This window comes from Ictidomys tridecemlineatus, chromosome 6 (genome assembly GCF_052094955.1).
Source record: "Ictidomys tridecemlineatus isolate mIctTri1 chromosome 6, mIctTri1.hap1, whole genome shotgun sequence".
NCBI classification, from domain to species: Eukaryota; Metazoa; Chordata; class Mammalia; order Rodentia; family Sciuridae; genus Ictidomys; species Ictidomys tridecemlineatus.
In genome coordinates this window covers 96,403,604-96,410,503 of record NC_135482.1, presented here as the reverse complement: position 1 = coordinate 96,410,503, position 6,900 = coordinate 96,403,604, and positions in this window count along the sequence as shown.

The following is a 6,900-nucleotide window of genomic DNA, read 5'->3' as shown; positions in this document are numbered from 1 at the left end:
TTCCATAACAGGTACTGACCTCCATTTAGCACAGCTTTACACATATTAGCCCAATCTGCTGGCATCATGTTCAAGTTGTTAATGGATTCAACCAAGCTTACAGTGAAGGGTGCTTGAGGACCATAGGTTGTTACAGCCTCTTTTAGCTGCTTTACTATTTTGAAATTTAAAGCATGGTGAATTTGCTGCCCTAATACCTCAAATACAGGGCATGTTAATACTTGAGATCCTGTCTCCGGATCCGAACTATCAACTGCGGGGTTGGGGGCCTCCCAGCATATGGAGGTGGCCTTGTTAATTGGACATTTACGTCCTCTGATGATACAAAGGTGTTAGTAACAGTCTCCTGTAGAGGTGGCACTGTTGGTTGAACATTTATGCACTCTGGTGATAGAAAGTTGTCCATATTTCTACTATAATACATCCCAACAAGATAACACCAAACAAAACCGAGACAAAATGAAATAAAAATGGAACAACACAAAATCATTATAGCCTTTCTATCCTGACATGTGCATCCATCCTTTCTCCCTATCTGTTCCTCAGATGTAAATAGTTTTTCCTCAGATGTGAGCAGTTTTTCTTCTGTCTCACTCATCTCCAGGGACAGGCAACTTAAATCAAAAGTGAAGCAAAACAAAAGAGGAATCTTAAAATGGCTACCCCACCTCTCACCCTGCCCTCAGGGGCGAGCAGTTTACCTTATCACTTACCCTCAGTCGCTCCCCGTGCGAGATACCAAATGCCCAAATGATAATGTCATTGGTTGTACAATTTTTCTAAAAGGAGCCGTCAATTGCATTGGTGTATCTTCCTCCCTTCTGCTTGTCATCGTTCAGCTAAAATTTGGGGGCCAACAGAGGTGAGGCAAAGAACCTCACCCCCCTGTTGGTACAAATACCTCTCCACAGGTGTGGCTGTATACTGGACCAGTAGTCAGTGATGGGTAAGATCCAATTGCAGTGGTACCAACCTAAGACAGGAGGCTGACGCCTTGAGGTCAGCTCATCCAATAACGGGTAAGGACCATATGTACTATTGGACAACCTAAGCCACATGCTTGTTGTTTAAACAGAGGGGGAGATGTTGAGAGCCACAGCCGAAGGGGCCCCAAAACTTCCAGTTGCCAGCAAACTTTCAGACTGCCAGCTGATGATTGGCTCACAGCGGCCCCAGCAACATCTAGCTCATTGGCTCCTCTGTGGTGATGCTCATTGGGGGACTTCTTTGGCTCCACCCACGCGACCCAGCTAATCGGCCTCAAGAACAGGAGGATTGTGGGAGGTGGTGAGGCTTGTTTTTGTGCGAGAGGCTAGTGGGAAGCAAGTAGTGGCAGTTGGGCTCTGAGGGTTTTTCCTGAGGAGCCGTTTTGTTTGGCCTGTGTGGTTCTAAAAATAAAGTTCGTTTCTTTTGACAAGTGGCTCCTGAATTGAGCCCAGCCAGACTGCGGCAGAGGTCTATTATCAAGTGGGTGCAACTGGATCCTTTGTTGTGTATGTGAGTGTCCTTTTTGAACTTTTTTCCAGAGGAAACTAAAGGAAGGCTTCCTAAATAATGGGGTTAATCATAGATATGACTAACTCTTGGAAGGTGACCAGGCTAGTGGAGATAGATATATATATATAATATTATTATATATTATTATATATATTATATTATATAATATAATAAATTATATATTATTATTATTATTATTATTATATATTTGGATATATTTTATATGGGGTGATGGTGTCTATATTACAAGTTGGCAATCCTTTGCTGACAATGTTAAAAAAAAAGAGACATTCTCCCTTGGCTAATGGGTTTTTTAAGAGACACAGCAGAGCTGATTTGGCCTGGCACATTCCTCTGTTTACTGCCATCACAGCCTGATTTCTGAAGACACAATATGAGAAGAGAACCAGGTGATGAGTGGTCCTCACCAGATGAAATACTGTTGATCTTCAGGTGGGAAAGGAGCTACAGAGAGAGGAAGCAAAGTGGAGAGCTAGTCTGAGGTTCCTCCTGCTCCATGTGAACAACTATGCATGTTGCAGTCTGGTGGCAGTCATCCTTGTCCTTGGCTTAGTTGGTCCTGGCAGAGAGCAGGTGATTCTTCCAAATATCACTCGTTCTGGGCCTCTTCCTGTCCTTTTCTTATATCAGCAATGCATGAAAGCAGCTAGTATAACCTGAAATAAAAATCGCTTTTGAATGCACCAGACACAACCACACTGAGGCAATAGAGCACTGATAGAGCATCTGTCAGTTATGAAGAGTGTGGTTGAAGCCTTTAGCAAGGCCACAGCAGGAAGTTTTGGGAGCCCAAGGTGAGTAGACACCCTCCAACAAGGGTCTTTCTGAAATGTGTACTCTGTCTTGATGTAGAATAATCCCAGTTAATCTGGATGCACAAAAGAGGATCATAGGTTGGAAAACACACTGGGAAGCTTAGCAAGTGCTGTCTAAAAACACAATAAAATGAGCTGGAATTGAATTCACTAGTACAGTGAATCTCTTTCCAATGCCAAGTACACAAAAGACAAAATCAAAAATATGAACAAATGAAATATGCCAACACAGAAATCCAGATTTCTCCATCTGAATCACCCATCTTTCTTTGTGTTGTCTGCCCAAAATAAACATGTGCTGGGTCTAATTAATAACATTAAATTATTTTATTATTTTATTTTATTTTATTTTTTATTTTATTATTTTATATTACTTTCTCTTTATTAAAAAAAAATAAAGGATGGGCTGGGGATGTGGCTCAAGCGATGGCGCACTGGCCTGGCGTTCGTGCGGCCCGGGTTCGATCCTCAGCATCACATACAAACAAAGATGTTGTGTCCACCGAGAACTAAGAAAAAATAAATGTTAAAATTCTCTCTCTCTCTCTGTCCTCCTCTCTCTCTCACTCTCTTTAAAAAAAATGAAGGAATAAAATTAAGTAGGATTCAGAGGGCATTGGTTCCCACATTTTAAATCTCAGGATTTGGAAATATAAATTAGGAGGAGTGTGAGTTCAAGTCAGCCTCATCAGTATAGCAAGATCCTACATTAAATAATAAATACATAATTAAACCATAAATCAAAATTATATAAAATAACAAACGAATAATTATATGAAATACTTAGAATTTTCAATAAGTTATAATCTCTTGGGAAATAAGATATGTCTTTTCAATTTTGTTGAGTCTTATGAATTCATATGATTGGTATTGATATTGGCATTGGTATTGGCCCAAGAAATTATATAAAATTCTTATGTGCCTGATACATCATGGTGCACTATTATCAGCTATTGCTCTATTCTATAAGTCTCATAATGGTCAGAGACAGGCAAAAAATAAATAAAAGTTATGTATGAAGATCTCCAGGTTTCAGGTTTTTACAAATCCACCCTACTGCCTACATACCAGATTCACACAGATTTGGATGAAGAAATATGGGAATCTCGAGAGGGACAGATTTGAGCAATGATAAATCTGAGAACAGAACAGTTGGGTTCTAGTTAAAAGGTGTCTGAATTTACATCCCCATAATTGGAAAATGGGAACAATGATTTTGGAAATGTGTAGAACCTCTCAGCCTGTGCAAATTCCTCACTGATATTCTATATCCCTTCTTTCTTGAAAATTTACAAGCACCTTAGTACATATATTCTCCAAGACTTTTAAAGCTTGCACTTGTCTTATGAAAAGTAATTTTTGCAGGAAACACTGCAATAATTACACCTGACTTGTGGATAAAGAGGAAGGGAAGATTTCTGGAAGTATCCATGTGAGGGGTCCAGGGTGTTTTTACACTGTGTCTATGACCCTCACATTCCCCAGAAAGAGAGAGTAATCAGAAAATGCATACTGATTATTTTGTTGGTCTAGAACTATTACCAAAGGACATTGTCTTTCTATTCTCTCTCTGAAACAAACAAACAAAAAAAAAACGTTGTAGGGAAGATGTGATTGCAGGAGTTTTCTAATTTCTGCCTGGCATAAACTGAAGCCCTGCAGAGGAGATCCCACCTCCTCTGCTTCACTTGCTTAGCCTTCCCTTTTTGATTTCTTTTTCCTTCACTCTGGTTAGCCAACTAGCCTAGAGCTTGCTCTACATTGTTGCTTATAAGCTGAAGAATAAAAAAATATTCCTAGAATGGGAAGTATAAAGATTGAAAAACAACAAGTTTTATGTGTAAATGTATGATTTTTAACAACACATTCTAATATCATGTATAATTATGATGCATATTTAAAAATAATAATATTATTTCTACATTACTAATTCTGAGGATACTCTTGAAAATATTCATGATTATATTTACAAAGAGAATGACTGCAACAATGAACCATAATACTAGTATTAAATAAGCAAATTACAAGGGCTTAAATAGAGAAATTCAGGTTAGTAACTTCATGGAATATTTCAAGTCATTGCAAATTAATAGATAAGGATACATAGGGAATGGATACATGAGAATTTTAGAAAGAAAGCCATAAAAATACAAAAATAAGAAAGATTTCCATTTAGAAAGAAGAATATAGAATAAAAGGATGGAATGAAGGGAGGACTATGGTAGAATGATGAAAAGCTCTGATTGTATTGTAACATTGCTCACTTGATGTGAGCAACATAGAGCAAAATAGAGGCATGTGCTTATATGTGTCTAAATGTTTTCAAGAGAACACATAAAAAAAATTAATGATCCTGACTCATGTTGGAAGCTGTGAGGAGGTGCGATAAGGCTTTCCTGATTTAGTTGCATATCTCTCTATTCTTTTGAATTTTCCAGCATATCATGGATTGATTTACAAAACTGCATAGAAACATCAAACTTATATATGGCAGCACAGACTTGAATTCATGTAGCAGGGATTCTGGACTGAGAGGTCCAATGAGAGATAAAACTGATTAGTCCTGGTGACAGGTACAGTAAATGTGAAATTATTTGAGTCTGAGCAAGGAGACAAGGACCTAAAGAAAACAGTGCTGTTCTCCACAAAGCAGTTACCTTCCTTAAATATTGAGACAAAAGACGTTTGGTGCAGTATGACTCCAATCAGAATTACATTGGAGAACTTAAAGGGTCATCCTACATGATGCAAGAATATTTATACATATCTAGAAATGGGGTCCGTGACCATGTCCTTTCAACATGTTCATGGATGATTTCTTAGCACCCTGAATTATGAGAAGCACAAGAGTTATGGCCCTTGCTGGAGAGTGAGCTTAAATCACAGCTGCTCCTGAATTCTAGACCTGGGGTAGACTGAGCTGGGGAAGAGTTTATACTCTATCCACTTGGGAAAGTGAAGGTGATGTCCAGGGCTTTGCAGGATGATAAGTGCTAGGAAGCTCACAATTACCTTCTGAGTGGGTTGGTCCTTGCTGGTTTCCAGAATGAGAATGATTTTATTGCCATTGTTGTTGCTACTGCACTTCTTGAAATGTCAGCTGGTGTCCAGGAGGAGGAGGTTTAGGAGGCTGCTGATTACCTCCTTGTGGTGGTCCCTGCTGTGAGTCATCAACTTCATCTTCATTCTCATCTCCACCATCAACAGGGGGTCAGGGTGGGCATCCTCAAGGAGGGGGTCTTTGAGGGCCTTGTTAAAAACTCTGGCTTGGGTCCTCCACCACTGTGTGGCTACAGTGTAAAAGTAGATGAGATACATGGTGGAAGATCCTCTTCAATGTGCACCTCTCTGATCTTGGCATAGAAAGAAATTTTGTTATTCAGAACTTGCCTCTCAATAGCAATCTCCCTGGTTACCACTGTCTCCACATGAAAATCTCCTGTTATCCAAGGACACAGTCATAACTTGTTGCCTATGAATCCAAGTCTGACACCTAAGCAAGATGTTGAATCAAGACAAAAATGCTTGGTGACCTAGACCCATGTAGATAAACTATAGGAGAGTGTAGAGAAAACAAGGTGATGGCTCACAAGAAACTCATTGATTATCTGTGGCATATAATTATGTGCTACAAGCCTCAGCTAAATGAAGAAACCCAGAGAAATGGGCCACAGAAACATATTTAAACAAACAGTCATATAATTGGAGAAACATTGGGGAAGAAGGAAACTTTGAATGACTTGTATTACCACTGAGAAGTCAGAATTAGAACATATTTAAATAATCTACCACCTCTCAGCATTTATCTGTCCCTGGGGCTACAGCAAATTAGTCCTTTTGTCACTGAAGCCATTCCCTGCCATTCCTGCTAATACAATCCAGAATCAAAATTTGGTAAGGCTTGTCTATGTTATAGGGGAACTGACCTTCAGTAATTCCTGACAATAAAATGATGGTAATGAGACATTTCTGCGGAAATGCTAGAGAAAGTGGACTGAGGATAAACAGGCTTTACCTGTTGACAGGTCTGCCACGTGACCATCGCTGTCTTTAAGAAAGCAGGTTTGATTTTTAAGTAATTTCTAGGGAATTTTAAATAAAGAGACAAAACTCTCATTTCCTTTAATACCAGCTCTGGAATGGGTTCTTCTAGTCCCATCCCCAGCCACCTAATGCTGTGGCGAGGTTTAGAGAAGAGACTACCAAGAGAGAGAGAGAGAACATGCCACAGAGTGGACTTTTATTGGGGAACAAAAGCTTCTGGGATAAATCCCATCCAATGAAGGTTAAGGGGGCAGCATCCAAAGGTCAGGGGTGACAATTGGTTTTTTGGGGCATTGACCAGGCATACTTCTGCATGGACAAGCCCTGGGACCTGGAAAAGGGTGGGGAAGGCTCTAACACAGCTATTTCTAAGCAGCTCTCACCCAGCCAGGGAGGTAACTCAAATCATGTGCAAAGATGGCCTCACACATATTGCCCCTTTTTTCTTTTAAAAAGCAGGCGATGATTTACTCTCTGGAGTCTCTGCACTCTCCCTCGGAAGACTCGCCATCCTATAATTACA